This window comes from Tachyglossus aculeatus, chromosome 9 (assembly GCF_015852505.1).
Source record: "Tachyglossus aculeatus isolate mTacAcu1 chromosome 9, mTacAcu1.pri, whole genome shotgun sequence".
In the NCBI taxonomy this organism is placed as follows: domain Eukaryota; kingdom Metazoa; phylum Chordata; class Mammalia; order Monotremata; family Tachyglossidae; genus Tachyglossus; species Tachyglossus aculeatus.
In genome coordinates, this window is record NC_052074.1 from 30,814,402 (window position 1) to 30,830,116 (window position 15,715).

Below are 15,715 nucleotides of genomic sequence, written 5' to 3' on the forward strand. Positions count from 1 at the left end.
ATACAGCAGATCATTGGCAGAGCTGGGATTAGAAACTCAAGTCCAACGTTTTTGCCTCCTAGGTGACAAAGTTACTTATCCTACAAAGTTACCAAGAGAAGAAGCCTGGTCTAGTTGATAGAGCATGGGCCTGGGATTCAGAATGGCCTGGGTTCTAATCTCCGCTCTGCTACTTGTCTACTGGGTAACCTTGGGCAAATCACTTCAACTTCTCTGTGCCTCAGTTACCTCATCTGTAAAATCAGGATTAAGACTGTGAGCCCCAAGTGGGACACAGACTGTGTCCAGTCTGATTTGCTTGTACCCACTGCAGCTCTTAGTAGAGTTTCTAGCATAGAGTAAGTGCTTAACTATCACTATTATTATTATGCTCTCTGCAAAGCTCTGTCTGCAAAATGAGTGATTCACATTTAGAATTTAGCTAATAATAATAATAATATTTTTTAAACACTATGTGCCCAGCACTCTACTAAGCACTAGAGGTGATACAAGATAATCAAATTATAGAGTCCCTTTTCCACCTGGAGCTCACAGTTCAAATAGGAGGGAGATTAGGTATTTCATCCTCCCTTTGAAGGTGGGGAAAGAGGAAATGACTTGTCCAAGGTCATACAGCAGACTAGGGGATTAGCTGGGATTATCATTAGTATTGTATTTGTCAAACATCGTTCTAAGCACTGGGGTAGCTGGAAGTCAATCAGGTCAGACACCGTCCCCATCCTACCATTTTACAGTTGAGGGAACTGAGGCACCCCCTTTCAGGGTCGCACCTGGAGAGTTTCCAGTATTCTACCAGTCTCGACTATGGGAGGGAAAGTCAAGCAGAGGCATACCCATTCCATTCCTAGCTTGGCCTGTGGCTAGCGAGAGGAAAGCAATTTGCTAAAAGTCAAAACTCGCTTGTGCTGGGCGGCAGCAGCATGGAAGAGAGTCGAGGGCAGAGTCTCAAGTTTACTGTGTAGAAGGAGGCAATGGTAAATCAATTCTTTATTTTTACCAAGAAAACTCTATGGATACACTACCAGAACGATTATTGATGGATGTGGGGTGTTCTGGGAGAGATGTGACCATGGCGTCACTATGGGTCGAAGACGACTCGGCGCATTAAGACAAGACAATTGAGGCACAGAGAAGTTAAGTGGCTTGCCCAAAATTGCACAAGCAGACAAGTGGAGTAGCTAGGATTATTATTATTATTATTATTGAATTTAAGTGCTTACTTTCTGTCAAGCACTGTTCTAAGCACAGGGGTAGATATGTCAATCAGGTCAGACACAGTCTCCACCTGGGGTTCCCAGTCTAAGGAATCCCAGGTCCTCTGACTTCAAACTCTAGGCTCCTTCCATGTAGAGTCCTGTGAGAACCTGTGTTCTCATTCATTCAATCAATCATATTTATTGAATGCTTACGTATTTACTGAGCGCTTACTGTGTGCAGAGCACTGTACAAAGCACTTTGGAAAATACAGTGCAACAATATAAAGACCCATTCCCTGACCCCAACATTCTTCATCCATGACATGCAAATTTTACTTTAAAATTTTGCTTTCTTGGGAAAACAAGAACACAAGTGCTGGCTCATTTTCCGACTAACAGTGAGCTTCTTATATTATCCAGGTGGAGGGATATAATACTGTTATTACTATTATTGATAACCTGTTGCAGGGTAGGTGAGCTTTTTTCAACTGACCAATCGATGCTATTTATTGAACACTTTTGTGCAGAGCACTGTACTAAGCACTTGGGAGAGTAAAATAGAGTTGGTACACCTCAGCCCAGCCCTCAAGCAAGACACCAGGGGACACGACATGCTTTCTAGAAACCTCTGAATTTACTTAATAATAATAATAATGATGGAAATTGTTAAGTGCTTACTATGTGCCAAGCACTGTTCTAAGTGCTGGGGTAGATACAAGGTAATCAGGTTGTCCCACATGGAGCTCATAGTCTTAATCCCCATTTTACAGATGAGGTAACCGAGGCACAGAGAAGTTAAGTGACTTGCCCAAGGTCACACAGCAGACAAGTGGCAGAACCAGAATTAGAACCCATGTCCTCTGACTCCAAAGTTTGTGCTCTTGCCACTAGGCCATACTACATTATGTCAAAGTGCCCAGCAGTTGAAGAGTTTGGGCTACTACAAAACCAAAGGTGGAAGTATTATTACCTATCAGCTACTGCTACCAGTAAATTTAAGGTGAAGGCGCCATAAAACTCACTAGAGAAACAAAATAATATCACAGCAGGTAAATATACTTTAAGGTCACAGCAAATTTTTATGATACCCATTAACAGGACTCCCATATATTGTTGGAACAGAACCTTGGAAGGAAAACTGACTGGAAAAAATATTGGTAAATCACAGGAATAGAAGGTTATAAAATCCCAGTTGGTTCTTCCATTAATGAAATATTATTCATTCCCACATAATCTCCAAAGGGCCATTGTGTTCAGAAGGCTAGAGCTAGCAGGTATTTAATTTGTGCTACTCAAACAATATGGCTCCTGAGTGTACACTGGACATTAGGATCCCTAAATAATTCTGTTTTAGGCAATATAGAAGTGGGTGAAATTAGTGTTTTGGCAGAACGGTCCCCCTCCCTTTTTTTTTTGGTATTTGATGAGCGCCCATGTGCCAGGCACTTAGGGAAGATACAAGCTAATCTGTTGGACACAGTCCATGTTCCACAAGGGGCACACATTCTTAATCCCCATTTTACAGATGAGGTAACTGAGGCATGGAGAAGTTAGGTGACTTGCTCAAGGTGTCACAGCCAACATGTGGAGGAGCTGGGATTAGAACCCAGGTCCTGTGCTGTTTCTACCAAGCCATGCTGTTTTTGGTATTGTGAGGGGGAAAAAAAACCTTCTTAAAGTTCTTGCAAGGCAGGGTGGACAGGAAAACTGTTTCCTAATGGCTTGATGCAGTTGTTAATTTGAAGAAGTGGTTGTCTCTCTCAATGCTGCTATTTACTGAATGCCAGCAGTGAACCCGGCATTATGTTCGGCAGAAGACTGGGTCACTGCCTAATGATCTTACAATCTAATCAAGATGGATGAGGAAATTAAACTCAGATCAGAAAATCAAAACTCAGAAGGTGGAGAGACCTCAGTGGAGTGAGATTCTTGGCTTGTTTATCCTTTCCATATTTCATTTCCCTTCTCTGCCCCTTTTCCCTACCAATGGACTCTCAATACAAGACTTAATAATAATAATGACATTTATTAAGTGCTTACTATGTGCAAAGCACTGTTCTAAGCACTGATTGAAGAAGTTTGTTGCCAGTGTAGGTTTGAAAGGGGTAATGAGTTTGCCTTGGCAGGAGAGAATGAGAAGGTGAGAGAAAGAAAGTGAGAGAGTGAAAGCAAGAGAGTGAGACACCAAGAGTGAAAAAGATCGAACGAGTGAGAGGGCGATTGTGAGAGTGAGAGTAAAGCGGGAGAGAGCATGAAAGAGCAAGATCATCCCAGGCATTCAGGACAAAGTGGACAAATAAGTTAGGACAAGCAGAAAAAGCGGGGAAACGATAAACAGTTGGCAGACAAGCCGGAGCAGAGCAAAGAGCAAAGGAGGGAGTAAGAAATGAAATGGAAAATGAGACAGAAAAGATAAAGGCAGGGAATAGGAACGTCCTCGAGATTCTAACTGAAATGCCACAACAACTTTAGATGACTCTGGATGAAGTCGCCTTAGGCCTCCACAGGCCACAGTCAGGGGAACGCCACGGGGAGGGGAGAGAGAAGCTTATAAAAAATGCTTGCCACTTCTATTTTTACTCCGATCTAAATTCCACAGTATATTCTGACAGAGGGTTACAACCATTACACATATCTAACTTGATGCAGAAATTACTGTTTTGCAAAGTTGAAAAAGCTTAATTATTCCCTGCGTTATCTATCAAATATAGTTCAGGTGCGAGCGTGAGTGTGTGGGGGGAGGGGCGAGGGTGGAGAATCACTCGAGTCTTTTAATGTATAATACAAATGACAAAAAAAAAACTTGCATTAGGCAAGCTGTGCACTGCAAAGAGGCAAGTTCCATTAATGTTCTTCAGACTTCACAGAAGGTAATTGTATTAGATTGCGCTTTTATCTTGGACTTTCATTTCAGATGCTTATTTGAATTAAACAAGAAACACATGATAAAAAGTGAAAAGCATTAACAGAAATCCATCAGGAAGACATTTTAGCTATGAGGGCCCAATATCCATTTCTATGACAGAGGGGAAAACTTCTGAGAGGCCTGTTTTTGTCCCCAACTCACAAAAGGCCCTATGTTTTTCCACTTCATGTAACTACTCACATTAATAATGGCCCCTGAACTCTATGGGCATAATCGTTTGCTTGTTTAACCATTCTCCAACTAGGTATTAATTCATCGTGCAGCCTCAGACGTGAGAAAGCTGATCTCAAGGTGTTTTTAATAAATACGATTGAATGAACGAATGAATGAACGTATTATGCAACAGGACATGTGGCAGAACTATGATTGGTATCAAATACTATTATTCTTTCCAGGAAAACAAGGTAGAGCACTTGGTGGTATTCCCCAGCCTTTCTCCATGCTGAAATGACCTTCAAAGCTGTTTGCAAAAACGCTTGCATGTTCAGAGGTTTTCCCCTAGGGTTTGAAAGTAGAAAGAGTAATAAGAGTGCTTCTTAGAAACCCAGTGCGTGGAATGCACATATAAAGGGATTGGGAATTACAAAACAGAGAAGTGACTTGCTCTCAAGTCACAAGGAGCTTGAAGGTAATAGATTAGGTAGAGACAAACCCTGCCCTCAAGGAGCTTATACCTGGCAGTACTGCTAAATGTGCTATGAAATTTTCTCTTTAGCCTTTTCTTCAGTTATCCCAGTTTAATAACTTAAAGATCCAATTTGGCTGGGAATTCTAAGGCAGCTGCAGTTACAAAGGCTGCAAAGGGCAGCAATTTAAAGAGACACCCTAATCATAACAATTGTGTTATTTAAGTGCTTATTATGTTCCAGGGCACTGTATTAAGCGCTGAGGTGGATACAAGCAAATTGGGTTGGACACAGTCCCTGTCCCACATTAGGCTTAATCCCCATTTTACAGATGAGGTAACTGAGGCACAGAGAAGTTAGGTGACCTACTCAAGGTCACACAGCAGACAAGTGGCAGAGACAGGAGTAGGACAAATGACCTATTGATTCCCAGTCTCATGCTCTATACACTACGCCATGCTGTTTCCCATGTAGGGGGAGGAATGCTTTCCCATTTGTTTTGGGTAAAATCAAGGAGTCCTAGGCTGCAGTTTCTATGAACAGGAATCTATTGTGCGTTTGTCTTATCTTATGCTGTTGAGGCGTCTCCAACCCATAGCCATGGACACATCTCCCCCAGAATGCCCCACCTCCGTCTGAAATCGTTCTGTTACTGTATCCATAGAGTTTTCTAGGTAAAAATACAGAAGTAGTTTGTTTACCATTGCCGCCTTCTGAACAGTAAATTTGAGTTTCCACCCTCGACTCTTTCCCACATGGCTGCTGCCCAGCACAGGTGAGTTTGACTTGTAGCAGATTGCCTTCCACTTGCTAGCCACTGGACAAGCTCAGAATGGGATGGGTAGGCCTCTGCTTGACTCTCCCTCCCGTAGTCGAGACTGGTAGAGCACTGCAAACCCTTCAGGTGCGACCCTGAGAGGGGATTGTGCTTTTAGGAGTCCAGTATTCTCCAAACCAACTTACCCTCTTAAACCATGGGAAAAGAGGTAAAGGGATGCAAAGCCAGGCCAGGAGGAAGAGTATTCAAAGAAAAGGGGACAATTCCATTGGCTTGCCTTTTCAGGAAGGTGACAGCAAGGGTAGTTCTTGTTCCCCTGCCCGCTTGGCTTCTAGACTGGTCTGCCTCGCCTTGGGATCACACCATCAAGGTCATGATCCCAATTTGAATGTGATTACCTACCTGTCAAACCAGACATGAATTTGAATCCCTCTCCATCCCCTCTTAAATCCTGACAGAGCCTCTTCCAGCTTCTCGCTTCTCCAAGTTGTCAGATGACAAAACACAGTTTATCCCTGTTTGATACTTTATCAAAAATAAACCTGCAATCTCACTGATCTGGTGAAAACAAGGCAACACATAAAACCGGAAGTCAGAATGACGGGATGATGCTTAATGGAAAACACATGCTGTAACAACCCTTTTCCATTTTAAAATGATTAAAGGAAGCACCAACTCAAGAGCACAGACACGATGCAAAGAGAGACATGATGAAAAGATGGTGCGAAGCATCGTGTGGCCATAAAACATGGATTTAATTATCGGATCTGGTAATACCTGTCGGTCAGACTTAAGTTGAGATTTAGAGATTTGAGCAGGAAGCCTCTCTGGGGAAGAGAGGGGAGGTAGTGAGGAATAGCTTTGCTGTGCCACAGTGTCCCAGTCAGAAAATGTCTAGCACCTTCTCCCCCTAATCTATCCAGCCCCAGGATGATGCACTGCCAGGAACCAGGCAGTGTGTGAAGACATTTGCAGCCTACTCGGGGCCATGGGGGTGGGGATGGCAGGGGTGCCAGTTTGTCTAACTGGTTGATGAATTTTGATTCATCTTTCCCAGATTCGCTGGTGTAAAGGAGAGTTTGTGACCTCCAGCTCACCAGTGGAAAGCAATGATGTTTCCAGACAGGCTGGCTGAGTATTTTGTCTGCAGCAGAACAGATGAGCATCTGATAGAGAAGGAGAAGAAAGCCCCAGAACAACCTGGCTATACTTCATGCAGCCGGGAGAGGAGAGGACACCCTTTCTGGTGGTATAGAGCAATCCCCTCTTGTAACACTTTTTTTTTTCTCTTTTACATTACAGTGCTGTTGCATTATAACGTTGCTATTTCTTACAGCATTCTCTTATTTTACAGTAGTGATCCCCTTATTTTGCCATAAATACACTTTTACCAGCCAACATTTGCCCTTTGGGCACTCCTGGCATAGCCACCCTTGACCAACCCACACAGCTAATGTGTTTTGCATTGTCACCGTCCCTTCAATAGCGTGGCCTAGAGGAAGCAGCTTGGCCCAGTAGAAAGAGTATGGGCCTGGGAATCAGAAGGACCTGGATTCCAATCCCAGCTCTGCCACTTGACTGCTTTGTGACCTTGGGCAAGTCGCTTCTCTTCTCTGTGCCTCAGTTACCTCATCTGCCAAATAGGGATTAAGACTGTGGGCCCCCTGTGGGACAGTGACTGTGTCCAACTTGGTTAGTTTGTATCTACCCCAGTGCCACTTTACAAAAATTAAAACACTTCATGACCTCAAAGCAAATTTCAAGTAACCCAACAAAGTAGCAGTTTGCTATGAAGCAGCATGGGTATTTAGCCTGCCAAGCAGACCATCAGGTGGCTCTGCAGAAGTTTTGAGAAAGGAAGGATCCTAACAGGATGCTATCTGTTCAGACATGGTTGTCATGTGGTTCAATTAGATGTGCTCAATAGTAATGATAATAACAACAATAATAATAATGGCATTTGTTAAGCTCTTACTATGTGCAAAGCACTGTTCTAAGCTCTGGGGGGGGGGGGAATACAAGGTGATCAGGTTGTCCCACATGGGGCTCACAGCCTTAATCCCCATTTTTACAGATGAGGTAACAGGCTCAGAGAAGTTAAGTGACTTGCCCAAGGTCACACAGCAGACATGTGGTGGAGTCGGTATTAGAACCCATGACCTCTGACTCCCAAGCCTGGGCTCTTTCCACTGAGCCACGCTCAAGTGTCTGAACTTAGGTGATCCAAGTGCCTGAACTCTGGTGGACTCTACTTCTGTACAGCTTTTGGTGAGGACGATTATGCTTCAGAAATAATGCATTTGTATCATAACAATTATTCAAATTAATAATTTAAACCCTACTTTATAAATGGTATTCGTTAAGCACTTTCCCTGGGTCAAACACTGTTCTAAGAGCTGGGGTAGGTACAACTTAACTAGGTCAGACACAGTCCATGTCCTGCTCACAGTCTAAGCAGGATGGAGAAGAGTTTAATCCCCATTTTACCGCTGACAAATACCATCATTACTACTGAAATCCCAATCCTTGAACACATGGTGAGATCATTCTCAGTTTGCCTATCTTCCGTAGGGCGGGGAGGGCTGTTGTCACGTAGTTCAGACCCATCATGGTGTCTGGCAGCTGGACTCCACTATGCTCCAGCAAGAGGAGTCCTGGATTGAAAAATGAACTCGGGTTTCTCTGCTCCAGGCCCACACTGGAGCAAGCTGTTAAGGAATGACAATTCCATCTTTAAAATGGATAAAGGATTCCGCTCATCCGTTTCTTGCAACCACCCTTAGGGTGGCCCAGGGAGGAGAAACAGCAGTGTTTGGGGAGAAAGATGTAATCGAATGTCTTAAAACCCCAAGATGAATAGCCAGAGCAGTAATGCACGAACACCACAGTGATTGTCTTGCAAGAAACCAGGCTTGTGTGGCAGATGTGGGAAGCTGTTTGCCCAGGGCTCACTAATCTTACATTGGAGCCAAACTGGGAAAGGCATGAAATTAGAGTTTCTTTTTCTAAGCACTGGAGCCTGCAAGGGGAAAGAAATGATACCACATATGGTCACGGCACCTCTCAGCAGCGCCTCTCCTCCACCCTAAAGCCATCACCTCCACCTTACAAGTTAATTGAAATGGGGGTGGGAGAACCATCAAGTAAGCACATCACACCTTTGACACCTCTCAAATGCTGGCCTGACCAGAGCTGTGCACTATGGAAGGGGGCGAGTTCTAGGTTCTGCCAAGATGGACTGCATTGCTGTTGCTGGAAAATGTCTATGCTAGCTTAGGAGGAAGACACACTGGCAGTACACAGGGAGGCAGTGTGGTCTAGTGGATAGAGCAGGCCTGGGAGTAAGAAGGACCCAGATTCTAAGCACGGGCTCTGCCACAAATCTGCTGTATGACCCTGGGCAAGTCACTTGATTTCTCCGGGCCACAGTTACCTCATCTGTAAAGTGGGGATTAAGACTGTGAGCCCCACATGGGACAACCTGATCACAGTGTATCCCCCTCCAGGGCTCAGAACAGTGCTTTGCACATAGCAAGCACTTGACAAATGCCATCATTATTAAATACCATCATCATCATCGTGATCACTGGCCTTCTGCCTAGTCTCCAGTCTTCAGTTCAGGGAGTTTTGAAAGGAGCATTGGGTGCTGCAGGGAGATAATAGAGCATCCCAGCATGGGAAAACCTTTGGTTATATTCAAGGTGGAATGGATTATTGGTTTCATTCTGGTCTCATCAGCTTCGCTAGAACCACTGCTGAAATCTCACCATCAATAAATACTGCTCTCTCTAAACTCCAGAGAAAAGTTTTGCATGGGCCAGGGAGTTCAAAGGTCATAGGTAATAATACCGGCTCCACCACGTGTCTCCTGTGTGACCTTGGACAAGTCACTTCCCTTCTCTTTGCCTCAGTTCTCTCATCTGTAAAATGGGGATTGAGACTATGAGCCCCATATGTGGGGCAGGGACTGTGTCCATCCGTATTTGCTTGTACTCACGCCGGCGCTTAGTATAGTGCTTGACACAGAGTAAGCACTTAAACACCACAATTATTATATTATTTTGCATTTCCCTCAGGAGATGCCAGCTGCTGATACTCTAGTGGATGGAATCTTTGTTGAATGTCTCATGGCCTGTTGCATTCATAGAGGATGGAGAGGCCCTGATTCCTCTTGGGAATCCAGGAGGAAAATTCTCTTCGACCACTGAAAGCTTCTTTAAGCCTTCCTGAACCCACCTGCTCAAGGGAATTCCAGGTCATAAGGGTATGATCAAGCTGGAGTAAGTCTAATTTATTTATATATCTCTAATTTATTTATTCATATTAATATCTGTCTCTCCCTCTAGACTGTAAGTTCATTGTGGGCAGGGAATGTGTCTGTTTATTGCTATACTGTACTTTCCCAAGCACTTAGTACAGTGTTCTGCACATAGTAATTGCTCAATAAATACGACTGACTGACTATGTCTTCAGTCATCCCTGCCATCTTAAACCTCTCACTCCCTGATGGCTCCTTTACCTCTTTCTTCAAACATGCATAAGTCTCCCTCATTTAAAAACAAAAAGTCCTCTAAACCTCACGGTCCCAATTAGCTACCACTCCATCTCCTTGCTCCCATTCCTAGCCAAACTTCTAAAACGGGTCATGTAGACCCACGACCTTATTTTACTCCCTGCCAAATCTCTTCTCGGCCCCTTCGCTCTACTGAGATGGTTCTCTCCAAGGTGATCAATGAGCTCCCAAGTGCAAATGGTTGTCCTCCTTCCTGATCCAATTTGACCTCTCTTCTGTTTTTGGCACTTTCAAAACTTTATTAAAGACTCAGTTTTGCTAACAGCACTAACATGGTCCTCTTCCTACCTCTCTGACAGCTCCTTCTCTGCTTCATTCCGTGGCTCCTCCTCTGCCTCTCATCCTTTTACCCTGGGTGAACCCAAGGCTCTGTCTTGGGACTTCTCATTTTCTCACTCTACACTCACTGTCAGGGTGCTCACATGGCTTGAGTTACCACCTCTACAGGGAGGACTCCTTAATCAATCGTATTTATTGAGCGCTTACTGTGTGCAGAGCACTGTACTAAGCGCTTGGGAAGTACAAGTTGGCAACATATAGAGACAGTCCCTACCCAACAGTGGGCTCACAGTCCCTAATGTATCTAGCGCTGACCTCTCATCTGATGAACAATCCTGCATCTCTTCTCCCCCCCTTGAACATCTCCACTTGAATGCCTTTCCGGCATCTCAAAGGAAACCAGAACTCTTCACTTTTCTCCTGAACCCTCTCCCACCCTCAACTTCACCCTTTCAATCGGCAACACCATCCTTTCCATCGTAGAAGCGTGCGTCTTCAATTCTTCACTTCATTCTCTACTTTGCAAGTACCTGGTGAAGTGAACACTCAATACATGATACTACAACTACAAGGAAAATTGCAGCCACCTGTGTGAAAACTGCCACATTTGGGGAGCTTCGGAAGGGAGAGAGGCTGTCGACACGAGGACTCTCTTTCCCTGGGCCCAATGCCTCTCCCCAAATCGGGTTGGGAGAAGACCCAAATAATAGTTCCAGATTTGCTTCAAGGAGCTATTGATTTTGGGCTCTTTCTGCAGCTACTGGCGGTGATTGCTGGTCTCTCCCCGAGTTATAATCAATCACTGGTATTTATTGAGTCCATATTATGTGCAGCACACTATACTAAGCCCTTGGGAGAGTACAACAGAGCTTGCAGACGTTCTCTGTCTGCACTGAGCTTAGAGTCTAGAGGTGGGAAAGTTTTGAGGCAGGGCTGAAGAGAACCTTAGCATCCATTAGCAGGTACACAGACTCCCAGGTGTCTAATCAACACTGCGTATGGTCTTCTGAGTCAGCACAATAATGTCGGAGGATTCCCAGAAAGGGATCAGATTGATAAGTAAATCATCTGTTCTTTTATGACACCATCAGCATGTATCACGGCTATAATTACGCACTAAATCACACCTCTGTTCTTCCTTTATCCCTCCCCCCACATTCCCAAACCTAGAAACTCTACAAATCCACACCCTATAATTCTGATGATGCGCCATTCATCTTCTGCTGTGCATCAGACAAATGTTAAATGCAAAAGCATGAAAAGCAACCTGGCCTAGCGGGTAGATTACGGGCCTGAGAGTCAGAGGACCTGGTTTCAAATCTTGGCTCTGCCACTTCTCTGCTGTGTGATCTTGGGCAGGCTGCTTAACATCTCTGGGCTTCAGTTAAATGGGGATTATGACTCTGAGCCCCATGTGGGATAGGGACTGCATCCAACCAACTCACTTATCTGGTATCTAGCCCAACGTTCGGTGATTGCGAGATTGGCCCCCCGGTTATTGGAGGTGGGACATTGGACGGAAACCTAAAGAAGGCTTAGGGTGGCGGAAGGGGCCTTCAATTGTGAGCTGGTGGGGAGAAGGATGGGGAGAAAACATTTTTGAAAGCCCATTTTGGTGAGGGCCGGGCTTCAGCCCAGGGGTAGGACCTGTATATATATGTATATATGTTTGTACATATTTATTACTCTATTTATTTATTTATCTTACTTGTACATATCTATTCTATTTATTTTATTTTGTTAGTATGTTTGGTTTTGTTCTCTGTTTCCCCCTTCTAGACTGTGAGCCCACTGTTGGGTAGGGACTGTCTCTATGTGTTGCCACCTTGTACTTCCCAAGCGCTTAGTACAGTGCTCTGTACACAGTAAGCGCTCAATAAATACGATTGATCGAAGTAGCAGAGGAGTCAATCAGTGGTGCTTATTGAGCGCTTCTGGTGTGCGGAGCACCACTGTACTGAAACACTTGGAAGAGTGCAGTACAAAGTTCATCATCAGTGGTGTTTGACTGCCTACTGTGTACAGAGTGCTATACCAAGCGCTTGGGGAAGTTAAAATGCTAAAGTTGGATCCAGCGCTTAGTACAGTGCTTGGCACATAGTAAGCACTTAAAACACCATTATTATTATTATTAATAAATTCTGCTTACAAAGAGCATATAGAAGGGGAGACAGACATTAAAAATAAATCACAGAAGCACTGAGCCACAGTGAGAAGCAGCGTGGCTCAGTGGAACGAGTACGAGCTTTGGAGTCAGAGGTCATGGGTTCAAATCCTAGCTCTGCCAATTGTTAGTTGTGTGACTTTGGGCAAGTCACTTCACTTCTCTGTGGCTCAGTTACCTCATCTGTAAAATGGGGATTGAGGCTGTGAGCCCCCCGTGGGACAACCTGATCACCCTGTAACCTTCCCAGCGCTTAGAACAGTGTTTTGCACATAGTAAGAGCTTAATAAATGCTATTATTATTATTATTATTAAAGTGCCTGGCACATCGTAAGTACTCAACAAATACCATAAAACAAGCCCTCTCTCTGAGCTCATTGCTTCTAGGGTCAAATTCTATTTTTGGCAGAGTCCTATCTCCACAGCAGGACTCCTTTTAAAAGTAAAGGAAGTGGAGGGAAGAAGAAGCACATGCTCAGAGATACACGATGCTGCTGATTTAGTACCTTGGCTTTGCTGATACAGCCATTACACCAAGGTCTTTTTCCGTGTGCCCATTGATTTCATTTTTCTCTTTTCACAATAGTATCCAGCTCTCAAGAGAATGTTCTTAATGAAGATTAGAGCATTCTCATCCTGAGACGAGATCAAACCAGCCTGATGCATTTTCAAAGCAACCGGATCAGCAGTAGCATTCTGTTTACTGGCTCCACTTTGCAGTCAAAGGACTCAAGGAAATCATGATCTTCTTGGCAGCTTTCAGTTAATTAGATGTTAATTTCATGTGTGATTATCGCATTGGGGCTTTTTCAACTCCAGGCTTTTGTAAATTGTAAAAAGGTCACATTTTTAGATCACTGACATCCTCCTGGTTTTTTCACTCACAAGGAACAACAATGAAGAATCTTTGCTTTGTGCTTAAAATAAAATTTCATCTGAAAGATGAAGGAAAACTCTCTCGCAAGATAAAACAATTAACTCTGTGATATGTACATTGTATACGCTTACACCAATTTCATATCCCACAGAAGGCAAAGAAAAAATATCACATATCTTGGAATTTGGTCTTTTCAAATACAAATGTTCAATTCAAAGCATCCTCTGCAAGTGTGAATTACAGATTACCTTGTGCAAAGCAAGATCACTAAGCTTTATGTTTCAGGGAATCAATCAATGGTATTGACTGAGCATTTGCTGTGCGTACAGTACTGAACTAAGTGCTGGGAGGGTACCAATATAGAGTTGGTAAACATACTCCCTGCCCACAAAGAGTTTACAAAACCAATATAACCCATCTATATGGTGTATATGAATAAAACCTATATTCCACATTATATATTTATATGGAAACCTACACGCAAACTTACATTCCTTTCAGTTGAGCTTGTTGTGGGCATGGAATGTGTCTGTTGTTGTAGTGTACTCTCCCAAGTGCTTAGTATAGTGCTTTGCACACAGTAAGCACTCAATAATATGAACGGGTGAATGAGTTAGAGTCAGTCACTCATGGAGTGATGCTGGGTTGTGGGGAACAGGGGGGACTGAGGCAGGAAATGGCTTTAGAGGAAAAACATTAAGACAATCTTGGTTTCTATTGTGATATCTAACCTAAGTAATTTGCATTAATGTCTGGGCTGCCAGGCAGGGAAAATAAACATTATTTCCTTTTGTTTTCTGAATGGCCCCACTGGTCACCCTGTGGGAAATTGGTCAGAGCTGACATGGCTATTGAGATTTTCACCCCAGTGGTCAGGGAAAGCCAGTCTCTCCAACAAGAGAGAAAGACTTTTAGACTGTGAGCCCACTGTTGGGTAGGGACTGTCTCTATATGTTGCCAACTTGTACTTCCTAAGTGCTTAGTACAGTGCTCTGCACACAGTAAGCGCTCAATAAATACGATTGATTGATTGATATTAAACAGGACAGACAGAGAACCACAGATTCTCTCCAAGAAGATTAATTCTAGTAAATTTGTACAGCTTTCTCATGTCACAATTTCCCCTTAGCATTTATTAAGCACTTACTGTGTGCAGAGCACTGTACTAAGTGGTGGGAAAGAACACACAAGTGGGAATTAGATAAGAATCCTGTCCCATAAGGAGCTCCCAATCTATGATTCCCCCATCCCTTCCTGTGCCATGACTCCTGTGGAACTTGGGTACTTGGTAGAAGCAGTGTACCTAATGAAAAGCACACAGACCTTCTGACCTGGGTTCTAATCCTGGCCCTGCCACTTTTCTGCTGTGTGACCTTGGGGTAGTCACTTCACTTCTCTTTGCCTCAGTTTCCTCATCTGTAAAATGGGGATTTAAATATCTGTTCTCTTTCCTTTTTAGCCTGTGAGTTCTGTGATGGACAGAGACTACGTCAGACCTGCCTTTACTGAATCTATGTCAGCACTCTGTTCAGTGTTTGGTAAACTGCCATAACGAATAGCATAACGACTAACATTATTATTACTATTAGTTCCAGTTATCAGGAGGAGAGGCCTTTGGTGACAGATGCCCACTGCCGGCTGAGGGTCAGGTCCATAAGAGAGTATTTCATAGTGGACAGAGCACAGGCCTGGGAGCCAGAAAGTCATGGGTTCTAATCCCATCTCTGCCACTTATCTGCTGTGGGACCTCGGGCAAGTCACTTCACTTCTCTGTGCCTCAGTTACCTCATCTGCAAAATGGGGATTGAGACTGTAAGCCCCACGTGGGATAGGGGCTGGGTCCAACCCAATTTGCCTGTATCCACCCCAGCAAGCTTGTACTTCCCAAGCGCTTAGTACAGTGCTCTGTACACAGTAAGTGCTCAATAAATATGATTGAATGAATGAATGAAGCACTGTTCTAAGCCCTGGGAGGATACAAGGTGATCAGGTTGTCCCACGTGGGGCTCACAATCTTATTCCCCATTTTACAGATGAGGTAACTGAGGCCCAAAGAAGTTAAGTGACTTGCCCAAAGTCACACAGCCAACAAGTGGCAGAGCCAGGATTAGAACCCATGACCTCTGACTCCCAAGCCTGTGCTCTTTCCACTGAGCCATGCTGCTGTATACAAATACCTAGTACAGTATGTTTATAAGCATTTATACGGTGACTTTTTATGTTTTTTTAAGTATTTACTATGTGCCAGGCACTAAGCACTGGGGAAGATACAAGGTAATCGGGTTGGACACAGACC

At 43.9% G+C, this 15,715-nt stretch overlaps 1 protein-coding gene and 1 non-coding gene across 3 annotated transcripts in view; one reads left to right on the forward strand and one right to left on the reverse strand.

The window, feature by feature from the left end:
* KLHL29 (kelch like family member 29) overlaps nucleotides 1-15,715 on the reverse strand; it is a 540,646-nt gene that overhangs the window by 202,998 nt on the left and 321,933 nt on the right. The gene's annotated exons all lie outside the window — the stretch shown is intronic.
* LOC119932639 lies at nucleotides 753-890 on the forward strand. Its single transcript, XR_005452383.1, has one exon. It is a non-coding gene; the product is annotated as a small nucleolar RNA SNORA7 (small nucleolar RNA).